We start from the raw sequence: 16599 nt of genomic DNA, 5'->3' as shown, positions 1-16599 counted from the left end.
TACGACACGCACACCCCTCGGCCAAGCCTACGCGAACACCCCCACCCGCCAACGGCCCGTACTACTCACTCGCACGCACAAGTACGACACGCACACCCCTCGGCCAAGCCTACGCGAACACCCCCACCCGCCAACGGCCCGTACTACTCACTCGCACGCACAAGTACGACACGCACCCCCCCCAACAAGCCTACGCGAACACCCCCACCCGCCAAGGGCCCGTACTACTCACTCGCACGCACAAGTACGACACGCACACCCCTCGGCCAAGCCTACGCGAACACCCCCACCCGCCAACGGCCCGTACTACTCACTCGCACGCACAAGTACGACACGCACACCCCTCGGCCAAGCCTACGCGAACACCCCCACCCGCCAAGGGCCCGTACTACTCACTCGCACGCACAAGTACGACACGCACCCCCCCCAACAAGCCTACGCGAACACCCCCACCCGCCAAGGGCCCGTACTACTCACTCGCACGCACAAGTACGACACGCACACCCCTCGGCCAAGCCTACGCGAACACCCCCACCCGCCAACGGCCCGTACTACTCACTCGCACGCACAAGTACGACACGCACACCCCTCGGCCAAGCCTACGCGAACACCCCCACCCGCCAACGGCCCGTACTACTCACTCGCACGCACAAGTACGACACGCACACCCCCCCAACAAGCCTACGCGAACACCCCCACCCGCCAACGGCCCGTACTACTCACTCGCACGCACAAGTACGACACGCACACCCCTCGGCCAAGCCTACGCGAACACCCCCACCCGCCAAGGGCCCGTACTACTCACTCGCACGCACAAGTACGACACGCACACCCCTCGGCCAAGCCTACGCGAACACCCCCACCCGCCAACGGCCCGTACTACTCACTCGCACGCACAAGTACGACACGCACACCCCTCGGCCAAGCCTACGCGAACACCCCCACCCGCCAACGGCCCGTACTACTCACTCGCACGCACAAGTACGACACGCACACCCCTCGGCCAAGCCTACGCGAACACCCCCACCCGCCAACGGCCCGTACTACTCACTCGCACGCACAAGTACGACACGCACACCCCCCCAACAAGCCTACGCGAACACCCCCACCCGCCAACGGCCCGTACTACTCACTCGCACGCACAAGTACGACACGCACACCCCTCGGCCAAGCCTACGCGAACACCCCCACCCGCCAAGGGCCCGTACTACTCACTCGCACGCACAAGTACGACACGCACACCCCCCCAACAAGCCTACGCGAACACCCCCACCCGCCAACGGCCCGTACTACACACTCGCACGCACAAGTACGACACGCACACCCCTCAGCCAAGCCTACGCGAACACCCCCACCCGCCAACGGCCCGTACTACTCACTCGCACGCACAAGTACGACACGCACCCCCCCCCAACAAGCCTACGCGAACACCCCCACCCGCCAAGGGCCCGTACTACTCACTCGCACGCACAAGTACGACACGCACACCCCTCGGCCAAGCCTACGCGAACACCCCCACCCGCCAACGGCCCGTACTACTCACTCGCACGCACAAGTACGACACGCACACCCCTCGGCCAAGCCTACGCGAACACCCCCACCCGCCAACGGCCCGTACTACTCACTCGCACGCACAAGTACGACACGCACCCCCCCCCAACAAGCCTACGCGAACACCCCCACCCGCCAAGGGCCCGTACTACTCACTCGCACGCACAAGTACGACACGCACACCCCTCGGCCAAGCCTACGCGAACACCCCCACCCGCCAACGGCCCGTACTACTCACTCGCACGCACAAGTACGACACGCACACCCCTCGGCCAAGCCTACGCGAACACCCCCACCCGCCAAGGGCCCGTACTACTCACTCGCACGCACAAGTACGACACGCACCCCCCCCAACAAGCCTACGCGAACACCCCCACCCGCCAAGGGCCCGTACTACTCACTCGCACGCACAAGTACGACACGCACACCCCTCGGCCAAGCCTACGCGAACACCCCCACCCGCCAACGGCCCGTACTACTCACTCGCACGCACAAGTACGACACGCACACCCCTCGGCCAAGCCTACGCGAACACCCCCACCCGCCAACGGCCCGTACTACACACTCGCACGCACAAGTACGACACGCACACCCCTCGGCCAAGCCTACGCGAACACCCCCACCCGCCAACGGCCCGTACTACTCACTCGCACGCACAAGTACGACACGCACACCCCCCCCAACAAGCCTACGCGAACACCCCCACCCGCCAAGGGCCCGTACTACTCACTCGCACGCACAAGTACGACACGCACACCCCTCGGCCAAGCCTACGCGAACACCCCCACCCGCCAACGGCCCGTACTACTCACTCGCACGCACAAGTACGACACGCACACCCCTCGGCCAAGCCTACGCGAACACCCCCACCCGCCAAGGGCCCGTACTACTCACTCGCACGCACAAGTACGACACGCACCCCCCCCCAACAAGCCTACGCGAACACCCCCACCCGCCAAGGGCCCGTACTACTCACTCGCACGCACAAGTACGACACGCACACCCCTCGGCCAAGCCTACGCGAACACCCCCACCCGCCAACGGCCCGTACTACTCACTCGCACGCACAAGTACGACACGCACACCCCTCGGCCAAGCCTACGCGAACACCCCCACCCGCCAACGGCCCGTACTACACACTCGCACGCACAAGTACGACACGCACACCCCTCGGCCAAGCCTACGCGAACACCCCCACCCGCCAACGGCCCGTACTACTCACTCGCACGCACAAGTACGACACGCACACCCCCCCAACAAGCCTACGCGAACACCCCCACCCGCCAACGGCCCGTACTACTCACTCGCACGCACAAGTACGACACACACACCCCCCCAACAAGCCTACGCGAACACCCCCACCCGCCAAGGGCCCGTACTACTCACTCGCACGCACAAGTACGACACGCACACCCCCCCAACAAGCCTACGCGAACACCCCCACCCGCCAAGGGCCCGTACTACTCACTCGCACGCACAAGTACGACACGCACACCCCCCCAACAAGCCTACGCGAACACCCCCACCCGCCAAGGGCCCGTACTACTCACTCGCACGCACAAGTACTGCAAGCACACATAACGCCAACACCAAAACGACCACAAGGACCTTGCTAACAAGTCGCACTACCACACTGAACATGTCTCCTGTGTACACACCTTTGACAATCAATGTCCTGGTCACAGCCAAGCAGCCAAACAGAGGACAAAGCCAACACCCACCCCATATAACACCCACACAAAAAATTCAAATTAAGCCACACCCACGATTTGACCAATAAAAGGGACCACACATACAACCCATCATCCTTTGCAACATACCCATGCTTGCGAGGAAACAGAGAGCACACCAACAATTCCAGCCACATACCTTCACACATACACCCTATCACATCTACACCAACACCACCTCCTTCACTATCACAAACACACACCCTAATCCATACACACCATCACACCCTCAATCACATACACCTCACACCATGAGCACACCCAAGAATCCAAAATTCACCAACCCGGAGATGGAGATACTTACTGATGAAGTCATCAGAGTCGACCCACAGCTGTTTGGCGCATTGGTCAGACAGACCAGCATGGCAGAAAGAACACGCCTGTGGGAGAGGATTGTAGACCGGGTCAATGCTGTTGCACCCATCAGGCGCACCAGGGAAGAATGCCAGGCCAGGTGGTACGATCTGCGGAGGATGGTGAAGAAGAAGATGGCACAGGATTACGCCAATGCACACCACACTGGAGGCGGTGGTCCCCGCAGACCTCCTGTATACCAGCCCTGGGAGGAGAAGGTCATGGTCCTACTGCCAGCGGTGGGAGTACATGGAATAGAAGGAGCCATTGAGTCTGGTGAGTGTACAAAAAACACAACTTACATGGGTAGACTAACAACAGTGCCCAGCAGCATGGGGTGGGTGGCCATGACTCCAAGCAGTACACAACCAAATGGTGGGAGTTGCAAGGGGGAGGCACATAGGGTGCAATGTGTAGGGTAAGAGGCTGCTCTCATGCCATATGTCCCAGGGACACACACAAGCATAATGCCCAATGCACAGGGATAGGTAAAGATCACACAAGATACTAGACCACAGCTGCTAAATATTAACATTTTGCTGACACACCTTTCAGAGATGCATCATTTTGTGACAAAGTAAGGCAGTGTAGCAAGAGAGCAAGCACAATCTACCTGTCTCCATCCCTGTCTCGCCCTCTGTCTCTGTCGCCCTCTCCCTCTGTCTCCCTCTGTCGCCCTCTCCCTCTGTCTCCCTCTGTGGCCCTCTCCCTCTGTCTCCCTCTCCCTCTGTCTCCCTCTGTCTCCCTCTGTGGCCCTCTCCCTCCCTCTCCCTCTGTCGCCCTCTGTCTCCCTCTGTCGCCCTCTCACTCTGTGGCCCTCTCCCTCTGTCGCCCTCTCCCTCTGTCTCCCTCTGTCGCCCTCTCCCTCTGTCTCCCTCTCCCTCTGTCGCCCTCTGTCTCCCTCTGTCGCCCTCTCCCTCTGTCGCCCTCTCCCTCTGTCTCCCTCTGTCGCCCTCTCCCTCTGTCTCCCTCTGTGGCCCTCTCCCTCTGTTGCCCTCTCCCTCTGTCTCCATCAGTCAGTGTTTGTCCCTCGGTCACCTCAACGCACATCCCTGAGGCACACACACAGTTGCACACAAGCACTGCACAGGCCTCACAAACTCCATAGAGCTGAATGTTAAGGGATGTCTCACAAGTACCAGCAAGCATCTGCCATGTGCCTGTAAGACAGCCACCATTTCCTTTCAACACTGTACTGTGTCAGGACACACATCTCAGAAAGCTCAATAGTACACAATGGGCACAGGTGTAGGCAGCACAAGTCCCTCCTGTGCTCATTGCCAACACAAACATCAGGACAAGGTCACACATGCTGTGCATAAACACAAATCCAACATAATGGCAGCATGCCACATGAGGGGACAGCCAAAACATGAACAATGGACGCTTGCAATTTGCAAACAAAGTAATAGCATGGCCTGTTGTACACACCCCTTACATAAACTCATCCCCGGGAGACAGGCGTTGTATTGCAACACTGTCCCAATTGCCATGTACCACAACAAAACACGTACTCATATGAATATGCATACAACTCTTACATGCACATAACAGAAGCTCCAGTCCATTGTGGCCCTCTAAAAAAGCTAGTGCCCCATCTCATTACCTTTGTGGATGTACATAAGCACCAACATGGACATGGGTATTGACAAGGTGATGCGTCTCAGAGAAGTGCCAAGTTCTAAAGCCATGATCTCCAAGTGGGTGTACAGGTCCAGCGGTGTTGCCATTGTTTGGCCAGTATGGAACAGCAAAAGACATCCAAAGTAGTAGCTGACATGCTAAATAATGATGCTCTGTCTCTTACATCAACATGCTGCATCTAAACTCTGTGCATGCTTGCCGCACACATAAGATTTTTCACCACATCCAGGATGTTGCGTGAAACTTACAAATTCTTTACACGTGTGGTGCCGGCAACACAAGACACAGCAATGGCTGTGTCAGTCATTGTCAAGAGATTGGAAGAATGTATATACCCCATCGTACTATTGTGTTTTTCTACCACTAAATACACAACTGTACAATGTCAACTATGTATAGCTTGTGGAACAGTGATGCTGATAATGGATAACAAAACCACATGTCACTTGATATAGCCCTAACAGTGTCTCTCTCTCTCCCACACACAGGGCAACGTGCGGATCGCCCCCCCAGCCAGGGGGGCCAAGGATCCCAGTCCCAGGCTCAGCAGGACCCAGACCCCACCGCCAGCGCCGTCCCTCAACGCACTGTGGATGACCCCAACCAACCTGGCTCCTCTGGATCCCAAACCCCTGCAGCAACTATACCAGCTACATCTCTGCCAACCACCGGACCTATTCCCACCACATCCCAGCAGACAGGTCAGAGCCCTGCCCATGATTCACAAGAGAGCCAGTCTGAAAATGAGGGACACCCTTTGTCGGGCGCCCCTGAGGTTGGTGACAACCTCCACCCTCCCAGCACTCGGGGGGCCCGTCGATCGGATGTGCCCACAAGCGCAGGCCGTGCTCATGTGGGTCAGGGTGGTGGGAGTGGCGCAAGGCGGAGGCGAGAATCTGGCCAGTCAGCTGCAGGGACCGGTATGGCTGAACTCGATAACATCCTTGAGGCATACCGGCGGGACACCAGTGAGGTAAACCAGCTTGCGGAGACCCTCAACCAGCTCAAAGAACAGCAGGCAGAGCAAATAGCCAGGCAAGACCTGCATTATGGATGGGTGGAGGCACACCAGGCTCAGCTCTTGATGGTGCATAGGGACATTGTCCATGTGCTACGTCAGATGGCTGCCAACATGCAGCCCCCTCCCTGTGTCACAAGGCCAGCAACATCACGGCAAAGTGCAACACCAGCCACAGGGAGGGAGGAGAGGGAGGAGGTTGAACCCTCTGACGTAGCGTCCCATGCACCGTCCATGCCTGCACATGAGGGTCCCCCAAGGAAGGCGGGTCGTCCACGCCGAAGGCGTTGAGGGCCTGTGGCCCATGGACTTCTCCCAGGACACTGGACCTGGCATATAGCCCCTGGGTGCAACAGCATCCCCTACGAGACTCTCCCACAAGGACTTGCTGGTCACAGTCTGCCCAATGATGTCAGGCACTGTGGGCTGGACTCTGTTGACTGAAACAGTAAGCCATCTCATCTCCAGCAGTGAATTTTGGATTCCCCCCCCTTTCTGTACAGCACCTATTCACGTTTCATGCACTAGAGCACCCAATAAATAATTTAAACATCATACGCATTTGGTGAGTAATCTTTGAAACAGCATACATGTATATGTGTCAGCAAATGTCATAAATGCAAGGTATACAACAAACAGCAGTCATCCACACACTTGGATCAGAATCTGAGTGAGGACACACATTGGTCAGAAATTTCCACAAACTACATACATGGATGGTAAGACACACCTGTGTGGGACAGTCAATGCTGGAGGGGGGAATGAATCCCAAACAGCTAGCACAGGCAGGCCCAGGAGAGTCACTTTGAGGAGTACATGTCAGTGTCACAAAAGTAGTAGTCCATGTAGGGAGTACCTACAACTGTGTCCTCAGGTATGTGAGCTACCATCAGCATGATGCATTACTGTGTATGTGATTAATGCCGCACAGGATGACGGTGGCAGGACAGACTGTGGGCAATGGGCTGGAGCACTCTACACAGGCACACCTGATTAGGTGACCTACCCCTATGGAGCTACAAGTACTATACTACTGTAATGGGAACAACGCATACAGAAAAACAACACACACCAGACAAATACCAACCCCGGAACGGCCAAATCACACCACACCCAAGAGACAGGGTCATGGTGTGTGTCCCATGTGCCAACTTGACTGACTGTGACAGCAATGTTGAAGTGGTGTGAGCATGTTGTGTTCTGGCACGTGACTGTAAGCTAACAGTTTTCGGATCTAGTGGTGTTGACAAGCTAACACTCTACAATAGTGTGCCTATGTAAGGTGTGTGTGTGTTGGACACGCCACATGACCTGGTGGTACGTAGACCCAATGTCATGTGAATCTGCATAGTTGTGCCAGTATGTGTTGCACACACACGCATAGCAGCAGCTATGACTGAGTACACAGCATTTTCATAGCACGAGGGTGATTGTCTGGTGTTGTCTGTGTGTAGGGTGGCCGGAGCATGCTCTATTAATGGATGGAAGGAGGGTCATCCTGTAGGTGTCTGTGTTCCTGGATAGTGTGCGCTGCATGTTGGCTGTGTATGCAGCTGCAGCAATGAGTGAATAAATGACGGCAGGAGGGGTGTGACTAATTGCTAAACAAACACATAACACAAGGGCAGCCGCAATGCGCAAAGTGACATGTGGATGTGAAGGCAGGAGTGTCTGCCTCACTCAGGATCACTGACTACTAAATGGCACAGTAAACACCACACATCACAGTCAGTGGATCAGGGCCCTTACGGTCAAGTGGGGCACAAGACACACAGCGTCTGCAGGTGTATACAAGAGCTAGTGTGTTCAAATCCAAACTGCACCAACAAAGACATCTACCTCACACACAACATAGTATTATAGCCTTCACCCACCCCATGTGTGTGGACAATACACAGTTACACACCTAACAAGCATGAGGTAACTAAGTTGAAAATAGTATATGTGCACATTAGACGGACATGTGTGTAGAGCCACAAGCAGGCACTAGATTCTGTAGGAGTCAGACGTCATGCACAACATGATAATCTACATTGTGAGCCCATGGAGCTATCACAATCATACATGTGCATTGTCAATAAGTCCAATTTACACTAATCATGATGTCACCTGTAATGCCGCTTTACGAATACCTACAAGGCTGTCAACGACTGGCCGTACCTTTCTTCATCAGACTGGTGTGATGCTCTAAGGGTTCCACCTCCAAATAGCCCATTGGTCTGAGTACAAACAACAGACACAAAAGGGTGATCAGGCGAGGGAAGGAGAGGATGGGAACTGCTGGGAGGGAGACCTGAAACAGAGGCAATTAAGCATTAGGACAACATTCTCATGTCACAGACACTTCAAAAACCTCATTAGCTACACTCTACCAGTCACACCTGTGAAGTGTACTGTCTGGTGACAAATAATGATGATTAATCATGCCATCACATCAGATTCGATGCTGTGACACAGACACATAAAAACTGGGACAGTCTATCATCCATTAGAGTCATGTGTAACGCTCACAAGTGAGCACCCATGCAAAAAGATCTATGTAGTATAAACACATTCCCAGGCACAGATGAGGTAGACATCAGTAACAAATGGAAACATATGGAAATCAAACTACCGCTAACTCTAAAGTCTGTATGTGATATTGGTTAGCCATAAGGGCCCTGTAAGCTAACTTGAGCAAATCCACTCCAGCTGTTAGTATCACATATGACGAGGAAGTTAATGATCGACATGCAATGAAGGCACTCTGTAGCCAGTCTTTTGGTGTGGCAAGTATGCATCACAATGCTAAACATGATATGCATGTACAACAAATATTAAGTGCAAGTGATGTCCATCCAAGCTACATAATCAGACCCTACCATAGCACAGTCATGGTGCCGGCGACCAGAGATTCATGTGAATGACCGCACTCCACTGGTGCTACACAGAAATTCACATATGCATCTTTCACACTTTTTACTTTGTCATGCTAAACATACATGGCATCATGTGCATCTAAACATCACGGCTACTCACTGTGAAGGCTGGCGTTGCAGTATTCTCAACCTGCACTGAGGTAACGACATGACAGTGACATGATATACTGCTGCAAGGGGCAATGCATCCATGTTAACTGATTCACGGGACAGTTGTCTTAAGATGTGGAACATACACTGGGCAACACCAACACCACATGGTTTCATGGTACTCACACTGGACTGGCCCACAAGCTGGAGGTGAGGATCCAGTCACATTCTAATGCACACAGTGAGGCTGCAATCCCCCACAGAGTCCGTGGTTGTGACCTCTGACACAATGTCATGCCATGGTATGTGCAATGTTGCTGTGGCAATGTCTCCACACATTGATGCATTCACCAGAGTATCAAAGTACAACAGATGACAGAAGGGGTGACTATCCTGTCATGGGAGTGGCCATACATGTCATGAGGTACATAATGGAGTAGCATGTATGCAAGATGACACCACATGCACATGAACATGTACCACACATTTCTACACATACCAATGCTAAACAGCCTCATATGAGTCCTTACCCAAATTGACTCCTCCACATGTTCAAGCATGCTCCGTTGATGTGGCTGACGGTGCAATCATAATGAGCAGTAGCAGGATGACCACGATGTACCCCAACGGACAACAGGCAGGGCGAGCTGTGGATGAGAGTGGCACACAAGGGGTCACGGTCGGTATAATGTCATTTTGACAATGTCTGTTGAATAGCCAGATGTAGTATGACACCTGTACATTCCGAGTGCACTCATAGCACGTATGTGTGTAGCATTCCAACTGAACATGTGACACAGCACAACACACATCCAATTGATCTTGCTTACAGTCTGTTGCATACATAGCATGCTACCCATGCTACTCTATAGTCCATCTTTTACTGAAAAGATGAAAGGACTCACCATCATGAAAAGAAGTTGCGGATGAGGTGACCGCGGATATCATCTTCACCCTCCTCATCACTGGCATCCTGGCCAAGGCCTTCATCCTCAACGGGCGGATGTTCCAGCTCATCAGGATCCAGGTAGAGTGGCACAGCCTTCTCCACTGCCATGTTGTGTAGCATGCAGCACACGGTGAAGATGTCACACACCTTGCGTGGGCTGTATTGGAGGGCTCCGCCTGTCTTGTCCAGGCACCTGAAGCGGCTCTTCAGGAGTCCAAAGGTCCGTTCGATCACCTGCCTGGTCTTCACATGTGCATTGTTGTAACGCTGGTCTGCAGCTGTCCTGGGGTTGCGTAGCGGAGTCATTAGCCACGGCATGTTTGGATATCCAGCGTCTCCTGCAATTTGACAACATGTACAAGAGTCAATCATATGATGCAGATCATGAAGTTGTGACATACTGACATACAGAGCTCACAGTGTATACTCACCAACTAGACATGCCCGGTGGTTGTGCAGCTGCAGCATCATCTGTGGTACCCTGCTACGCCTCATGATGAAAGCATCGTGGCACGATCCTGGATAACGTGCACAAACATGTGAGATAATCATGTTGGCAAGACACACCACCAGGGCATTTATCGAGTGGTAGTGTTTCCTGTTGCGATACGCTTGCTCCTGAGCCTGTGGTGGGACAAGAGTAACATGTGTACCATCAATTGCACCAATTACATGTGGCATACGGCCCAGGCCATAGAATTGCCCCTTGACATCTGTCAACTCTTCTGGAGTAGGGAATGTAATGAAATCATCAAGGTGGAGCAACATTGCTCCCAAAACATCACTCAATACCCGGCTAAACATGGTCTGAGACATCCCTCCCACATCAGCTATGGTAAATTGGAAGGTACCTGTGGCAAAGAAATGGAGGGCTGCCATCACCTTCACCTTGGGTGTCAGTGCACTTGGATACCTGTGGCGTGGTTGTAGGTGAGCCTCAAGCCTGCCCGTCAGGTCCTTGATCAACTGTCGGCCGAAGCGATATCGACGGATGCAGTTGCGCTCCCTCATGGCTTCCAAGTCAGGCAACGGCCTTTCCAGAGGGGGTGCCCTGCAAGACACAATTTTAAGGAAATGTCTACAACTGTCTGACTAAGACTATAACAATGTACATGGCACAAGCAACACCTCTTCAAATGATGTAGACAATTTGGAGTGTGGTGTGGGATACACACAGATGCCAGCTCCCACACACTCCTCCGTGGCGAAGGTAAATACCTGTAGTGTGTGGAATGGATGTGACATGCATACAAGCCTTCAGATGTACAGGTCTAAGTGACCATGACAATGTATCATGTCAGTGAGACACGTCATGTCAATGTCAGTAGGAGGTTGTCTGCACACCCAGAGGGCAGACTGCAATACACACACACACCACATGTGCAATCATTTGCACTGTTCAGCCTTAGTCATGTCGCGGTGTGTACTTTCAGTGACAATTACATGACCATCATCATACAGCATGATAATTACATTTGTCACTGACGGTCTGTAATGCCATCACACATGTGAACGGGTCATTTACACACGTGGCATGGTGTGTGTACATTAGTCACCCTGCCATCACAGCAAGGACACAACATATATGCTCCTACAGCAGATGCACAGTACTTTCAAGGACTAGTTACTTACCTTTTGTAAACCAATATCTGTAAGGAACAGTAGGCAGTAGCAAAGTGTCACATTTCTATACATACATAGCTTAGGACTAATTAGCCTCCCTGGGTGTCATTGATCTGACCAGTGAGTGGTGGCTATCCAGGCCACACCGGAACAAAAGTAGTGTTGTTGATTGGCATCCGACAAGGGCGTGGCCACGTTTTGGCTGTACCTACAACGCATACACTGGCAGCTGTTACACAAACATATCCCACAGAGAGTGTGGGTAGCAGGCAAAGATGCATGTCAAGTAGCTAAACATCACTCCCAGAGTCAGGGAGGATGATGACATCTTTGCGTAGTGCCTGTACCTCTTGGATACCCTCTACAGCGTAGGTAACGTGAATGTGTTCTGTGGTTTTGAGGGCTGCATGCAGATGCTTCCTGGGATGGGGTGGTAGGACAGGGAACATGGTCAGTCCGGGTAGGGCAGTGGGGGTCTGACAACGTGCCTATGTACAGACAAACATGCTGCGTGGCTGTACAAGCTTGCAAAAATACATACAGTACTCTCATCAAGATAGGCCTGCAGAGGCTCAGCGTAGCGTTAGTGTAGTTGAAGGACCTGAGTGACAAGTTGGTCCTCACCGCAACAACAGGGAGATGAAGGGCCATGGTTACAACCGCCCACACAAACACTACACTGAACGTTGCCAAATCATCCAAATACATCTTTTGAGTTGAGACATCACCTGTGTCTGGCTAGGTGTCCACAACACTCGCATCCCCCAGTCCACCTGTCCTGTGGTGTTGGGACTGACACTCACGTGCCAGTGGGTCTTCTTGACCCTCCCAATACTCATTAGCGCCAATTGTAATGAGGTGTGGCCAGCTCATTGATGTTTACATTCCCATGCAGCATTAAGAGCGGTGTTCTGCCACACAGTTACCACGGCGGAGCCGTACAGTGTGTGTTATCGGGGCCAGCACCACCCCAGAATGGCGCCACGGCTGACACCTGGGGGAGATCTGGCAGTGAGGTTGTGAGTTGCACCAGCGGGGACCTGGATGAACATTCCGATCATGTCTGTCACAGCGGTTCTGGGACGTATGCACCGCCTGCGTCCGTCACTCAGCGAATGATGGCGTCAGGGGCATATCAACTGAGGCGCAACTGCCCCCTGACGGGTACGGTGGGCCAGAAGCTGATGCAGAGTCACTGGCCGGGGTGAAGGACATCATGGACATGAGGAAGTGCAGTTACTCCTCCTGTGTCACATGCAGGGCTGGGACCGTAGGTCGTGGTGCTGGCTACGATGGCTGCTGTTCTGATGGAGCCGTGTGGTCGCCGTCACCCTAATCCCATGCAGCATTGCACTTGCATCATGGTTATTTGTCAATGCAATTACACATCTCTGACTTTTGTTGTTTACCTGACGAGTGTCGCCTGGGGAATGATGTACTAATGAGGGGCTCACATGTCTCCACACCCACACACATGCACTGGTCCTACATCCCAACCATGAGCTATTGTGCTGCTGTGCCAACTGCTGGAGTCTAAGTGGCTTGTGGGACATATCACACCTGGATTCATATGTCAGCTCCCCGCAATTGGAGCAGCTCTTGTTGTTGTGCCTGACGTGAAAACTGTGGAGACACAGACGGTGAGGGTCACTCACCAACATGAGGCCTTTTCATTCCTCACAGGCTTTGTAAGTGACATCCCTATTGGCACGGTCTTGAGTATGACAATAAAAGGTAAATGTTCTGAAGTGTTAGTACAATGATTTAGGGTACAAAATGTGTAAGCTTTAACTTAGACCGGACCTGCGTTGGTGTTGAGAAACAAACAGAGGACCTGACGTGTGGACGCAGAGGTGACATATGACTACTCAGATAACGTCATCAGGGCAGACACAACGCCAAGGATACTTGCAGAGCCAGAGGAATTACACACCAACACACAAGTGTACGGTATTACGGAAATTGCCATGTCCAGGATGACATGTGTGGATATTCTGAGGTGAGTAATACTTTACTGACCTCTTCATGGCATATGCTAACAGCATGCACAATGTAGCACAAGGCTCACACATGACGTGGTCACACAGGGTCATGCTGTGCGGCTATGACACCTCTGTGACAGTGGGCATGTTCCTGTCATCATGTGGCAGTTCCCTGTACTGAATTGTGGCCCATTCGAGTGTTCATGTGCCACGCTACATGTTGCAGACGTCAATCGTGTTGAAATTGTTGAATGCATGTGATGCACATGTGCATCATGAATGATGACATGTTGTGCAAGCTATTTACACATCAACTGAGGCACACGGTCACAATCCCTGTGCTTCTTCAATGTCTGCCAAACCTGGCACATACTGATGTATGTGTGCCATGCTGATGTATGCATCCACATGGTTGACATGAGTGTAGACTACATCCCTGCTGTGTGATTTCCTAGTGTGACTCTGCCAATGGTGACATGAAGGTGGACAGGGACGCAGCCTACACAATCGTTCACTTGACCATGTCTGACTCAATGTACCCCAATGGTAGGGGCCTGTGTACGCATCGTTTCCCTATCGCCTTTAGGCTCTACGCGAGCTGAGCGTACCCCAATGGTACGGGCCTGTGTACGCATCGTTTCCCTATGCCTTTAGGCTCTACGCGAGCTGAGCGTACCCCAATGGTACGGGCCTGTGTACGCATCGTTTCCCTATCGCCTTTAGGCTCTACGCGAGCTGAGCGTACCCCAATGGTACGGGCCTGTGTACGCATCGTTTCCCTATCGCCTTTAGGCTCTACGCGAGCTGAGCGTACCCCAATGGTACGGGCCTGTGTACGCATCGTTTCCCTATGCCTTTAGGCTCTACGCGAGCTGAGCGTACCCCAATGGTACGGGCCTGTGTACGCATCGTTTCCCTATCGCCTTTAGGCTCTACGCGAGCTGAGCGTACCCCAATGGTACGGGCCTGTGTACGCATCGTTTCCCTATCGCCTTTAGGCTCTACGCGAGCTGAGCGTACCCCAATGGTACGGGCCTGTGTACGCATCGTTTCCCTATGCCTTTAGGCTCTACGCGAGCTGAGCGTACCCCAATGGTACGGGCCTGTGTACGCATCGTTTCCCTATCGCCTTTAGGCTCTACGCGAGCTGAGCGTACCCCAATGGTACGGGCCTGTGTACGCATCGTTTCCCTATGCCTTTAGGCTCTACGCGAGCTGAGCATACCCCAATGGTACGGGCCTGTGTACGCATCGTTTCCCTATCGCCTTTAGGCTCTACGCGAGCTGAGCGTACCCCAATGGTACGGGCCTGTGTACGCATCGTTTCCCTAACGTCTTTAGGCTCTACGCGAGCTGAGCGTACCCCAATGGTACGGGCCTGTGTACGCATCGTTTCCCTATGCCTTTAGGCTCTACGCGAGCTGAGCGTACCCCAATGGTACGGGCCTGTGTACGCATCGTTTCCCTATCGCCTTTAGGCTCTACGCGAGCTGAGCGTACCCCAATGGTACGGGCCTGTGTACGCATCGTTTCCCTATGCCTTTAGGCTCTACGCGAGCTGAGCGTACCCCAATGGTACGGGCCTGTGTACGCATCGTTTCCCTATCGCCTTTAGGCTCTACGCGAGCTGAGCGTACCCCAATGGTACGGGCCTGTGTACGCATCGTTTCCCTATGCCTTTAGGCTCTACGCGAGCTGAGCGTACCCCAATGGTACGGGCCTGTGTACGCATCGTTTCCCTATCGCCTTTAGGCTCTACGCGAGCTGAGCGTACCCCAATGGTACGGGCCTGTGTACGCATCATTTCCCTATCGCCTTTAGGCTCTACGCGAGCTGAGCGTACCCCAATGGTACGGGCCTGTGTACGCATCGTTTCCCTATGCCTTTAGGCTCTACGCGAGCTGAGCGTACCCCAATGGTACGGGCCTGTGTACGCATCGTTTCCCTATCGCCTTTAGGCTCTACGTGAGCTGAGCGTACCCCAATGGTACGGGCCTGTGTACGCATCGTTTCCCTATCGCCTTTAGGCTCTACGCGAGCTGAGCGTACCCCAATGGTACGGGCCTGTGTACGCATCGTTTCCCTATGCCTTTAGGCTCTACGCGAGCTGAGCGTACCCCAATGGTACGGGCCTGTGTACGCATCGTTTCCCTATCGCCTTTAGGCTCTACGCGAGCTGAGCGTACCCCAATGGTACGGGCCTGTGTACGCATCGTTTCCCTATGCCTTTAGGCTCTACGCGAGCTGAGCGTACCCCAATGGTACGGGCCTGTGTACGCATCGTTTCCCTATCGCCTTTAGGCTCTACGCGAGCTGAGCGTACCCCAATGGTACGGGCCTGTGTACGCATCGTTTCCCTATCGCCTTTAGGCTCTACGCGAGCTGAGCGTACCCCAATGGTACGGGCCTGTGTACGCATCGTTACACCATTCAATGTGTAGCAATGGCAATGTCACCGTACTTGTGTGTGGATTTTTAAAATTTCATAGGGAACAACTAAGGAAACAGTGTACTGTTCCAAATGCAACCAGGTTGTCATGGATACGGAGTTTTTTACACTCCTACAGGTGTCCTGGAAGATTCAGTTAGGAAAAAGTATACAATGTTGCGAAAGTTGTTGTTCAGCTCTGGCTCTATTTTCAAACCATGCATATGTGTGTAATGGGCTTAGGTGTGATGTGATTGGATGGAACATAGGATGCAAATTATGGTGGCCTATCACACACTACTCCTTGGACTC

The sequence above is a fragment of the Lissotriton helveticus genome, chromosome 3_1, assembly GCF_964261635.1.
Source record: "Lissotriton helveticus chromosome 3_1, aLisHel1.1, whole genome shotgun sequence".
Classification (NCBI taxonomy): Eukaryota; Metazoa; Chordata; class Amphibia; order Caudata; family Salamandridae; genus Lissotriton; species Lissotriton helveticus.
This window is presented reverse-complemented; position numbering follows the sequence as displayed.